Genomic DNA, 396 nt, shown 5'->3' on the forward strand with positions numbered 1-396 from the left:
GCTGGAGAGGGGACACGAGTCCTGACCCTGAAGGGATGGGCTGTCCCCACGCTGGAGAAGGGACACGAGCCCTGACCCTGAAGGGATGGACTGTCCCCACGCTGGAGAGGGGACACGAGTCCTGACCCTGAAGGGATGGGCTGTCCCCACGCTGGAGAGGGGACACGAGCCCTGAGGGGATGGGCTGTCCCCACGCTGGAGAGGGGACACGAGCCCTGACCCCGAAGGGATGGGCTGTCCCCACGCTGGAGAGGGGACACGAGCCCTGACCCCGAAGGGATGGGCTGTCCCCACGCTGGAGAGGGGACACGAGCCCTGAGGGGGTGGAACTGTTCACGCACTGAGCTGGGGCTGCTTCTCATCCCCTGTGCTGGAGGGAAGCGGCCCCTTTCCAGA

This window comes from Egretta garzetta, unplaced genomic scaffold (genome assembly GCF_000687185.1).
Source record: "Egretta garzetta isolate BGI_Z169 unplaced genomic scaffold, ASM68718v1 scaffold345, whole genome shotgun sequence".
NCBI classification, from domain to species: domain Eukaryota; kingdom Metazoa; phylum Chordata; class Aves; order Pelecaniformes; family Ardeidae; genus Egretta; species Egretta garzetta.